The following is a 12,570-nucleotide window of genomic DNA, read 5'->3' as shown; positions in this document are numbered from 1 at the left end:
TTGGGATGATTCCTCACTGTTCTCATGATCATTAACACTCCACGAGGTGAGATCTTGCATGGTGCACCAGACCTAGGGAGACTGACAGTTGTTTTGTGTTTCTTCCATTTGCGAATGATTGCAACAACTGTTGTTACCTTCTCACCAAGCTGCTTGGCAATAGTTTGGTAGCCCAGTCCAGCCTTGTGTAGGTCTACAATCTTGTCCCTGACATCCTTGGACAGCTCTTTGGTCCTTGCCATGGTGGAGAGTTTGGAATCTGATTGATTGCTCCTGTGGACAGGTGTCTTTTATACAGGTAACAAAATGAGATTAGCAGCACTCGCTTTAAGAGACTGCTTCTAATCGCAGCTTGTTACCTGTATGAAAGATACCTGGTAGCCAGAAATCCTGCTGAATGATAGGGGATCAAACACTTATTTCCCTCATGAACATGCAAATCAATGCATAATTTGTTAAACATGCATTTCTTTTGAATTTTTTGTTGCTATTCTGTCTCTCAGTGTTACAATACACCTACCATTTGATTTTTAGACTGATCATTTCTTTGTGAGTGGGAAAACATTCAAAATCATCAGGGGATCAAATACTTATTAGCTTCACTGCATAGGTATTTGTCTGGAGCCATAAACCAGACAAAGACAGAACGTACAGTTAAAATTACACCTTTAATGAAATAGCAAATATAACATAGATCAGGAACGTAGTCAAAACAGAAGCCAGAGTTTTGATGCCAGTGCAGGTAATCAGATGAGCCAGGGTCAGGAAACCAGAAGTCAGCGTAGTCAGGAGCTTAAATCAGGAACAGGAAACAGAAAAGTCAGCCAGACTGAGTTGTACACAGGAACACAGACAGGAACACACTGGAGATCATTATTCAACAATATTTTGAAAAGTGTGAAAATTGTCTAAAATGTACAAATACAGAACTTAAAGATTCCCTGTCTCTTAAAGAGTGCTATTGTAGTGTAATTCTCTTGATATACCTGTTGGTGATGACCGTGTTTGTTACAGACATTTATTATAAGTCATAATTGCTATTGCTAATTTTGTGAACTTTTAATATTTTTTGATAAAAAATATTTAGTGGCAGCTAAAGAGTTGATTGCTTAGTTAACTAAACCCAGTGGCAATCGCTCTGAGTCTATTGGCACTTAGATCGTAGTCCCACAAGCTGGAAAATCTTTGTGCAGGGTAAGGCTGAGAGTGTCATTGTCACATACAGTATTAATGACAGCGCGGTGTGAGGTTAACCAGCCATTTGTCACAAGTTGGAGAAGAGGGCAGTAGCCTGACACCACGTTTGTCACAATAGACATTACAATACAACATAAAGATATAGTCAGACTGCTTTTATTACATGAAACAGTTGAACAAGTCTCTTCAAGAACCTGGAGAAAATGTTTGACTTCTGAGACAATATTCTTGAATGTAAAAGGAAAGCAAAGCTTTTAAAAAATCAAGTTAAAATTGGAAATCCTGAGAGGTTCCCACTTGGGAATGAGGAAGGATATCTGGAAGTGCTAACTCTTATGAAAAGCCACCTGGAGCATTTACAGAATAAATCTGACCTATATTTCCCCCTTTGAACACAAGTATAGAACTGGGTGTATGATCCTTTTCTGTGAATCTTCTGCTCTGCCTCGAGCACTTTGAAGGAAGAGGAACTACTTTGTGACCTGCAGACTGTACACTCAAATTACTATGAAATGTAGGGACCTGTTGCTCAATGGACCTCTGCCATTTATGACTGATATGGAATAGTTAATAGATTCCTAAGGGTAGAATTATGTAGATAAAAGTATTTTTGCTTTTCGTCTCTACCTCTGAAGAATTGCGTGCGCACGAAACGCGTCAGTTGGAGCCCAGGACGTCGTGACGTCACGCCACTGGTGCCACGTGGAGGCCCGGCGGCCATCTTAGATACTGGATGGTCAGTCATTCGTATTTACCTGACACTGCGATTCATTGCATCCCTGCTATACTTGCTTTAATAAAGATTTAACTTATATACTACACTATGAGTGTTTCCCTCGGTCTCCTGTGAGGAGCTTTTCAATTTTCAGAGCCCAGATGTGATCCATCAGCTGCAGAGAGGGGAACATTTTTACCATCAAGGATTTCCTATCTACACATCCCTGGAAGGGGATCTCTGGCTTTCTGGATCCCATCTTCACCGCACGAGGGCACTTCTTCCTAATTTTCTCCAGTTCCAGTCCATATTCTGACCAGAGAGGGGGGATCTTCAGGATAATTACACACCGCGTATTTTGAATACGCTTCTGGTTAGTGCGCATTTCTACCATATGCACTGGAAACGCAGAGAGCACCTTCACAGAACTTTATTTTCATTTCATTTTCAATTTTATTTTACTATATTGTTTGTGCATTTGTATCATTGGCACCTTCTATTTGTCAGCGCTGCATTTTACATTTTATGCTATTTTGCAAGGTTTTATATGGTTTCCTTGAATGTTCAGCTGCTTAATTTAGAGCGCTCACTGTAGCATTTTACTATTACGCTGCTTTTGTAATATGTTTCTGTTATTATGTATTGTCTGTTCCTATTTTATTAAGTGGCAAATATGCAATAAAAGATATTGTCAGGACAGCATCAGAAGAAGACATGCAAGACATACGCAAGGGTCAGTTTCAGCTGGTTGTGTGTGCAAATTTGTGTAATCATGCTATTTTATGTAGGCATCTTAATACACAGGGGCATGTTAATGCATGTGGGCATGCCGTGTGAACATATGTGCGCACAGGGATGTGCGCTTACTTCAAATCTTACCACCAGGTGTCTTATTTAATGAACAGAGCTGAGTCAAAAGGTTTCAGCTGTTACCCTGTGACTTGAATCCTGACCCTGTTGCAGAGATCTGCTTTTCTGATGCTGACCCAGTCTACCCTTGGGCTTTTCTCTAGTCTGCCTTCCCTCTAATGACCTCAGCTAGTTTCTGACCATCGCTTGTCTCTGCTGATTGCCGGTTTGTCCTCAGCTAGTTCCTGACAATGGCTTATCTCTGCTCACCTTCTGCTATGATCTCAGCTTGTCTTCTGACTATGATTCTGCTGATTTCCAGGTGTGGCCTCGGCCTGCCTCCTTACCATAATTCTGCCTTTTGCCCTGATTGTTATGTGCCTTCCTGGTTGCTAGTCTCTGCCTGTCTTGGACCACACTTCCAGCCTTTTGTGGGGTCTAGTGTTCATTCTAGTTGCTGTTTCACTCTGCTTCTCGGTGGCACCCTGATTTGGATCCTCTGTGATCTTTGCAGTCTGTATGAGTACCTCTCTGCCAAGTCATCAACCAGAAGAAAGCACCTGGACTGGATCTTGGCTCCCATGCCGCTATGTACCCTTTCATTCCCTACTACCATTCCAAGGGTGTTTGGACCAGTGATGAAGGAAAGCCCTCTGGTCACGTTGGCCTTTAACCAGGTACAAGATAGATGCAAAAACAACTGACTATTCCAACCAACACTAACTGAACACATCCTCTTCCAAAACTAACCTACCCCCCGTACACACACACACTGGTTAGAACTTCCACCTGGCAGTAGTAGGATTGTTGGTTCAAATCCCAACCACGGCACCACCTGCCTGGAGTTTGCATGTTCTCCCTGTGCTTGTGTGGGTTTCCTCCGGGTACTCCAGTTTTCTCCCACACTTCAAAGACATGCGGGGAGGTTAATTATCTCCTGTCTAAATTGGCCCTAGTATGTGTATGTATGAATGTGAGTTAGGGACCTTAGATTGTACGCTCCTTGAGAGCAGAGACTGATGTAAATGTACAATATATATGTAAAGTGCTGCTTAAATTGACGGCACTATATAAGTACCCGTAATAAATAAATAATAAAATTCCTGCTAAATCAAAAGATAAAACTGTATTGAGTTAATAAATAACATTCTGTTGCAAATCTTTGGGCACGGGTGTGCAAAATCATGTATATATACATGATTTTGCAGTTCCAGGTAGGGTGCCCTACCTGCGCCACCATTCACAGCCTCGGCTATCAATCACTGGGTCCCGGCCGGTGATTACTCGCCGGCACCCGGTGATCGCCGAGTATCTCCAATGGGGGAAAGAGATCTGTGTTTAAACAACACAGATCTCTCCCGTCAGCTCCTGCACACTGCTTTGTATGGCTCTGAATGGCAGAGCCATACAAAGCAGTGAGCTTACAGTGTAAAGCACACATAGCATACTGTGAAACACACACAGCACACAGTTAACCCGTTGATCACCCCTCATGTTAACCCCTTCCTGCCCAGTGCTATTAGTACACTGTCAGTGCTTTTTATTAGCAATGATCACTGTATTGGTGTCACTGGGGATGTCAGTGACACCAAGTCAGTTCCCCCTAGTGTCAGAATGCCCGCCGCAGAGGGCTCCTGTTCATTCATAAACTGAAGCATAGTAAACACAGTTTACTGAAGCGTTCATAAACTGAAGCATAGTAATCACAGCAGGGGAAATCAGGTGTGAGCAGGACAGGGAGGGGAATTGTATTGTATCACCCCCTCTGCACCAATCATCCTCCCTGTCCACATCTGATTTCCCCCTGCTGCCTGGGCCCCCCTGTGTGCCTGAGCCCCATACATCTGATGGTACCCCATTATCGGTGGCCCTGCCCACTGGTATAAATGCCCTATTGATCTCCACTCTTGCTACCCTTCTAACCCTGGCAAATGCTGGACCCACATTTGGCCCTACTCTCCAAAATCCCTGGCCCCCAGAAATCTCTCGAAAAGGGTATTTTACAACACGTTTTGACAGTGACCGAAACTTGAGCACCCAATATATTCCATCAATCGCTACATGAATATCAGAACTAGGCTCCATAAACACGACGAGCAAGAGCTCTGTATCCATATCTAGGCTACTTGATAAACGTTCTGTAGTTCTAAAGACTTGCAAAACTTCCTATTGACCTAATATTATTCTCCAGATTTACTAGAGGCCATGGTGGGATGGAAAGTTAGACCCCCCCCCCCCTTTCCTTTTGCTCTCTCCTATCAATCCTCACCCCCCCCCCCCCCCACTACCTTTATACACATTCCCGTCCATCAGCACAAATAGCGCCACATTCCTGTGAATGGCTGTACACAAATACCCCATTTAATATATTTATTTTATAAGAATCCTTCACAAGCATGATCTATGATCCCAAGATGTCTATGCAAACAATGCCTGACTGGAAGTTGTGTGTCTGTTCTATAAAATGTCACTGCTCTATATTTGTACTCACCAACAGTCATTTCACAGTGTTTACAAGCTGTATCACAATAATCCTAAAATGTATTGTAAAGTCTATAATTCTGTAAAATGTTTCAAAATAAAGAAAAATACATTTAAAAAACAGTTTGGGCTATAGATATGGTTCAATATGTATTTGTTCAAAAATACCCAGCCATTAACAGCCAATAAAGAGGATCTTCTCCCTAGAATAGTAATAGTATAGTAAAAGTCAGCATCTACAAATAATGTAGCTGCTGAACTTTAATAAAAGGTCACTTACTTGTCGAAGGATCCAGTTCTGTCCTCAACTGGGCTGGTTCTTCACCAGTCTTCAGGTCATGTTTTTATACTCCCCTTTCCGTAATTTTCCTTTCCTAGTGCATCTTCATGGCAACATACAATGGGTTGTGGCTCTGCCCCCACAATCTGATAGGACTGCTTAACTACAAATGAAAGACAGATCCAGTTTGCAGCATTTTCTGTAACTCTCACCATTTGGATGGAAATCTGTATGCTGCCATGAAGATGCACCAGGAAAGGAAAATTACGTATAGGTGAATATACAATTTTTATTTTTCCCAACCCATCATGGCAGCATACAATGGGAACTAACGTGCCATATGGGAGGACACAAAAAAAAAATTATACTGATCGGTAGCATAAGTATGTACTTGCATGACAAATTTTCCAAATTCTGCTGCTCTGAGTTAAGCAGGGTCCACCTTATAAAGCGCAATGAAGGTGTTGCAGGAGGACCATGTTGCTGACTTGCAAGTAGCCTCAGGAGACACTTGGCACTGGGCTGTTCATGAAGTTTCCACTGCCCTAGTTAAATGTGCTCTAAAGTTTACTGAAACAGGAAGGTCTTGTGAATTTTGACTTTCTTTAAGCCATGAAGAACCAAGAACAGATTTCCAGCTTGCCTGAATGAAGAGATGGCTGCCAAGTAGGCCCTCAGAGCTAGACCAATATCTAGGGGATGTGGTTCTCCCACTTCATCAAGGAAATATGGTGAATTGACTTCCTGGTTACAGTGGAAGGAGGGAGGCACCTTCGGGATAAAGCAAGGTTTTGAAGGTTTATGACTACTCTATCCGTTTAAAACGTTAGGTGAGGCTCCTCTTGTACAAAAGCCTGCAGCTCTGACGCCGTTTTTGCAGACGTTGTGGCAACCAGAAGTATGGTCTTCAGGGTTAGATTTCAGAGCATAGCCATTTCTGCAGGACCAAAGAAAGGCAGATTTGATGACCGCCTTGCACCAACTTTAAGCAAAAGAAGTGGTTGTAGGTTGTACCAGTTCCTTCAGAAGAATGATTTCAAAGATTTTATTCAAACCTATTCACAGTCCCCAAATGAAATAGGGGCATCCACCCAATTCTGGTCTTTGAAATCTGAAAACAGATTTCTTCATGTTCCAAAATCTACAAAATCTGATTTGCTTCCCTCTGACAAGGAGAATTTTAGTAGACATACAAGAAGCCTAAGTCCATATTCCCATTTTTCCATCACACCATTGGTACCTTTTTTCTGCTGTGGGACACCAGCACTTTCTATTTGTGGCACTGCCATTTAGCCTCCTGCAACCTGAATTGTTCACAAAAGGAATTGTCCTGCTTTTGGCTCTTCTATGAACCCAGGACATTCATGTCACAGGTTATCTGGGCCACCGCCTGCTGCAGGACAAATCAGCCAGAAACCTGTCTAACAACATCCAGAGGACTATCCAGTTCCTTCAAACCTTTGGCTGGATAATAAACTTTCCAAAATCTCCAGCCCTCACATCATCTGCAGCACCGGAGTCTAATCTTGGACACTGCCCAAGCCAGAATTTTCCTCCCTCAGTAGAAGATTACCTCCCTAAGGTCTAACTCTTGGACCCTCAGGTCACAGCTACACTCCTTAATTGACTTCTTAATTCACTTCCTGAATCTATTCAGGATGGAGAGTGGGGAGAGAGAAGATCAATTGAACGAGTGCTGAGGAAGGTTATGTTGCAGCTATTTTGTGGCTGTCTTACCAATCGCATGCTAAACTTCTTCATGCTGAGGAGGAGGATTATGCCTTTATTCAGTCCACGTGCTTACTGCACAGCTAGCCGGCAGGAGAGGAGGGGAGCACTGCGGGGGACCAGAGGAACACTGAGGGGGGGGGGAGGGTAGACAGCTGCCTAAACAGCTATTGCCTGGGAGTCTGTGACTTATTCCCTTTCTCGCCTGATCTTCTTCATATCGCAGCTGTCTATTGTATCAGCTGTTGCACACTGTACGTAGCGCACCCCTGAACCCTGCACTCTTTACGCAACGCACCCCTAAACCCTGCATTCTGTTCATAGCGGACCCCTAAACCCTGCACTCTGTACTCAGTGCACCCCTGAACCCTGCACTCTACACAGGGCACCCCTGAACCCTGCAATCTGTATGTAGCGCACCCCTAAACCCTACACTCTGTACACTGTGCAACCCTAAACCTCTGCATTGTTTACAACCTGCACTTTGTATACATCACACCCCTAAACTCTGCACTCTGTACACAGCGCACCTCTAAAACCTACACTTTGTAAATAGAGCACCCCTAAAACCTGCACTATGTACAAAACACACCCTTGAACCCTGCACTCTCTACACAGCGCACCTCTAAACCCTGCAGTCTGTACACAGCACACCCCTGAACCCTGCACTCTGTATGCAGCACTCAGACTTCAGAGAAAGGGGAGTCTGCCATCATTCTTTTTCTGTGCCCCAAAAATCAGACATCAGAGCCCAGTGTAGTCATTTCTGGCAGTTTGGATGTTTGCCCTGGACACTGAATGAACTTGTTCCGGTACTGGGGAGGAGGGGGGGGGGTGCCGAACTGAGTCTTTTCCCTTGGTGAAAAAATGTCTAGCTTCGCCACTGGTCCTCCCTTCCCCCTGTCCTGCCCCAAAACAAGACAAGTAAATTGTTTTACATTGTTTTGATGCGGTTGTGGCTGTAAGAGTCCACTTGGCAGCCATAGCCTCTTTTCATAAGATGGGGTCCCTTTTTATTCTACTTATAGTTCCGTGTAGAGGACACCCTGCTTCCTGCTCCACCATTGCTAGGTGGATCAGACAACTCATCTCCAGCTCCTAAGCTAAATTCCTATGTTTCCCATCAGAGCCCATTTCACCAGGGCTGTTAGTTTCTCCTGGTGTTTTCAACATCAAGCATTCTGGATTCCAAATTTGCAAGGCCACCACCTGGTCCTCAGCTGATGTAATCTTCAGATGCAAGGTGCTTCAAGCTGTTTTCTGGGTATTTTGTTTGGGTTCTTTTAAACCCTTTGTTTCTTGTGGGCCTGTTAAAAGTTCCAGGTTGCTATGCTGTGGCCCATCACTCAGTTTTATTGCTTGAGTACATGTAACTTAGGGAGTGGACAGGGTTATATGGGTACATTTTAGGGGTGGCCCTAGCAAAAGTTTTGCCAAAATGTCCAATCACCTGAAGGTACAGTTGCAAGAAAAAGTATGTGAACCCCTTGGGATTACGTGGAGTTTTGCATGAATTGGGCATAAAATGTGCTCTGAACGTCATCTAAGTCACAACAATAGAAGAACACAGTCTGCTGAACATAATACTACACAAACATTAGATGTTGCCATGGTTTAATTGCACATAACATGTAAACATTCACAGTGCAGGGAGGAAAAAGTATGTGAACCTTTGGACTTAATAACTGGTTGACACTCCTTTGGCAGCAATAACCTCAACCAAACGTTTCCTGTAGTTGCAGATCAGACCTGCACAACGATCTGGAGTCATTTTGGACCACTCCTCTTCACAAAACTGTTTCAGTGTAGCAATATTCTTGGGATGTCTGGTGTGAATCGCTCTCTTAAGGTCATGCCACAGCATTTCAATCGGGTTGAGGTCAGGACTCTGACTGGGCCACTCCAGAAGGCGTATTCTGTGCTGTTGCAGCCATTGTTTTGTTGAATTACTTGTATGCTTTGGGTCATTGTCCTGTTGCATCACCCATCCTCTGTGGAGCTTCAGTTGGTGGACAGATCGTTGTAGGTTTTCCCGCAAAATGTCTTGATAAACTCTGGAATTCATTTTCCCATCAATGACAACAATCCGTCCAGGCCCTGAGGCAGCAAAGCAGCCGCAAACCATGATGCTCCCTCCGCCATGTTTTACAGTGGAGATGAGGTTTTGATGTTGGTGTGCTGTGCCTTTTTTTCTCCACACATAGTGTTGTGTTCTTCCCAAACAACTCAATCTTGGTTTCATCTGTCCACAGTATATTTTGCCAGTAGTGCTGTGGAACATCCAGGTGCTCTTGTGCAAACTTCAAACGTGCTGCAATATTCTTTTTGGACAGCAATGGCTTCCTCCGTGGTGTCCTCCCATGTACTCCATTCTTGTTTAATATTTTCCTTATTGTAGATGTGTCAACAAAAATGTTAGCATGTGCCAGAGATTTCTGTAGGTCTTTAGCTGACACTCTGGGATTCTTCTTTACCTCATGCAGCATTCTGCGCTGTGCTCTTGCAGTCATTTTTACAGGACGACCACGCCTAGGGAGAGTAGCAACAGTGATAAACTTTCTCCATTTGTAGACAGTCTGTCTAACCGTGGACACATGAACATCAAGGCTTTTGGAGATACTTTTGTAACCCTTTCCAGCTTCATGCAAGTCAACAATTCTTGATCGTAGGTCTTCTGAGAGCTCTTTTCTGCGAGGCATGGTTCACATCAGCCAGTCCTTCTTGAAACTATCAAACCCAAAACAGGTGTGTGTTTTTTTAAGGGCAGGACAGCTGTCAGCAACACATCCAATATCATCACACTGATTGGAGTCAAGGTTGGCTCACTCCTGGCTCCAATTAGCTCTGGGAGAAGTCATTAAGCTAGGGCCTCACATACTTTTTCCTCCCTGCACTGTGAATGTTTACATGTTATGTGCAATTTAACCATGGCAACATCTAATGTTTGTGTAGTATTATGTTCAGCAGACTGTGTTCTTCTATTGTTGTGACTTAGATGACGTTCAGAGCACATTTTATGCCCAATTCATGCAAAACTCCACGTAATCCCAAGGGGTTCACATACTTTTTCTCGCAACTGTAGCAGCATGGTCTATGAATACCAGTCCTGTGTTCTGCGCAGTACCGAAAGATAGCATAAGGCAGATTCCTATTTTTTTTAAATCCTTTTCTTGGAGTACATTAAAATGAAATAAAAGCCTAACACTAACTATTCTTGAAACCGTTCCCTCCTCCTAAATCCTACCTATCCTGCATTCCCTGCGTAAAAAAGCTCTATGTACCTTTTATTTTTTTTGTGCAGTCATGTGATCCTGTTTAAGGGAGTGCTCAACAATGGCTATGGATTCCAGGAGCTGTGATGTCACACCTAGGGTCCCATGACCCAGCCATTCTTGGTACTCCCAGTAGTTGTTCAGTGACACAGGGAAGCCAGAGCTGCAGGATCAAGTCTCAGTGTCCTAATGAAAAAAAAGAAAAAGATTGCGACTTTCAAATCCCCAAACTCTTGCACTGGCTGAGTGGGCAACAAAATCTAATCCATCCATGGACGTAAGTACAGCAGTGACCGGGAGGAGGGTGGAGAGGGTGTACGGTGTTAGTTCACCTGTTTATCCTTTACACTTAGAGAGAGGCCACTCTAAGACCATAAAAGTGATCACATATATGACCATTATTGGTGTCAGGCTCTCCTCTCCAAAATGACAATAAATTGATATATGATTGATATATACAGTTCCTCCCTCCATGCTGCCAAACAAGCCTACTTTGTCACTCTTATTAATACCTTGTCATCCAGTCCTCGTCGTCTCTTCTCTACCTTTAACTTTCTACTTTCTCCACCTCTACCTCCACCCAGTAACTCACTCACTGCTTACAAGATTGCAAATAATTTCAAAAACAAGATTGATGAAATTCTTAGGGGCATTTCCACTGGACAGACATCTATCCTACTTAGCATACCTTATACTAAACCTCCCTCTACACTTTCCTCTTTTGACCTTGCTAAAACTGAATAGGTCAGTAAAGTTTTCTCAGAAACCCATCTCACCATGTGCCCCCTGGATCCTGTCCCCTCATTACTACAGTCACCCTCTTCTTCTGTCCTATGCTATACCCACATCTTCAATCTCTCCCTCTCTAATGGTGCCTTCCCCTCCCCTCTAAAGCATGCACACATCACTCCCATACTTAAAAAGCCCTCGCTGGACTCCACCAACCTGAACAACTTAAGACCCATCTCCCTGCTCCCATTTACCTCTAAATTCTTAGAACGCTTAGTCTACAATCGCTTGAGCTCCTACCTCACTGACAACAACCTTCTTGACCCTTTACAGTCTGGCTTTCGCTCACTCCACTCCATTGAATCTGCCCTACTAAAACTCACTAATGATCTACTAACTGCTAAAACCAACGGCCACTACTCTATACTCTTACTACTTGACCTCTCTGCGTCTTTTGATACTGTTGACCATCCCTTCCTCCTAAAAAAACTCCACTCTCTTGGCCTCCGAGACTCTGCTCTCTCCTGGTTCTCCTCCTACCTATTGCAGCTCTCCTTCAGCGTTACCTATAACTCTGTCTCCTCCTCTCCTCTTCCTCTTTCTGTAGGGGTCCCTCAAAATTCTGTCCTTGGACACCTTCTCTTCTCCATCTGCATCTCCTCCCTTGGTCACTTGATAAACTCCCATGGCTTTACTGTCACAAGTTAGCCTGCAGCCTCCTGCTGTTTTGTCTTACCTCCTTGCTGTTCATGTTTCCTTCACATGTGTGTTTCTCTGTGCTTACCTATGGGCGTCATCTGCTATTCCCTGGGTTTTATGTTCTTCCCTTTCATCACTTCCTGGCCCGCCTCCTGGCTGGCTTGTCTATTTAAGACTTGCTCAGTCTGTCCCACTTTGCCTGAGCAACGCTTGTTGTCTGTGCTCCCCAGTGTTCTTCTGAGAATCCATTCAAGTATATCTGTGTACCGACCCCGGCTTTGTCCCCGACGGTCCTCCTATATTGTCTATCCGTGTACCAACCCCGGCTTCGTTCCTGACCTTGCTTGTCTTCCGCCTGTCCTGACCTCGGCTTGCCTACTGGATCTCCTGAGTCTACTCCCATTGCACCCTGCTCCCGCTAGTGGTCTCTTCTACCTCAGCTGGGTGTACCTGGGGGCCGCGACCTGGTTCCAGCCTGCTCCAAGTCCATCCCCACCATCAGGGACACTGGTGAACAAGCAGGCTGTGGCTTAGACTCCGCGCCCTGGGGAACCCCAAGCTGTGGATTAAGAGCTCACTACCACAGGTGCTGACATTTACATACCATCTCTATGCTGATT

The 12,570-nt window shown here is 44.2% G+C and overlaps 1 long non-coding RNA gene across 1 annotated transcript; it reads right to left on the bottom strand.

Annotated features, from left to right (window-relative positions):
- Window positions 1–649: 649 nt before the first annotated feature.
- On the bottom strand, window positions 650–12,024 carry LOC149468542 (uncharacterized). Its single transcript, XR_016311712.1, has 3 exons — window positions 11,988–12,024; window positions 10,532–10,708; window positions 650–792 (listed from the first exon to the last, which is right to left on the bottom strand). It is a non-coding gene; the product is annotated as an uncharacterized LOC149468542 (long non-coding RNA).
- Between the last annotated feature and the right edge of the window lie 546 nt (window positions 12,025–12,570).

The sequence above is a fragment of the Staurois parvus genome, unplaced genomic scaffold (genome assembly GCF_062004578.1).
Source record: "Staurois parvus isolate SC_StPar_1 unplaced genomic scaffold, SC_StPar_1.0 ptg000086l, whole genome shotgun sequence".
NCBI classification, from domain to species: Eukaryota; Metazoa; Chordata; class Amphibia; order Anura; family Ranidae; genus Staurois; species Staurois parvus.
The sequence above is the reverse complement of the archived record's forward strand: the minus strand, read 5'-3'. Positions and strand labels throughout refer to the sequence as shown.